The sequence below is a fragment of the Salvelinus fontinalis genome, chromosome 1 (genome assembly GCF_029448725.1).
Source record: "Salvelinus fontinalis isolate EN_2023a chromosome 1, ASM2944872v1, whole genome shotgun sequence".
NCBI classification, from domain to species: Eukaryota; Metazoa; Chordata; class Actinopteri; order Salmoniformes; family Salmonidae; genus Salvelinus; species Salvelinus fontinalis.
The window spans coordinates 18678659-18678858 of NC_074665.1; positions in this window are offsets into that span (position 1 = coordinate 18678659).

Below are 200 nucleotides of genomic sequence, written 5' to 3' on the forward strand. Positions count from 1 at the left end.
CATTGGTCCTCTGATCCTTCAAACTTCTCCTCCTCAGACGAGGAGGAAGACGACAGCCGTTACAATGGTACTGTTCTTCTTCAATCATAGCTTGTTGGCAGAATGGACATTTTTGTCAAACACGTATGAGTTTCGTTTTCCTTTCTGCTAAATGAAAAGCTTTGATATAACAGGAAGTGGCTAGTGTCTCTGAGGGTTAT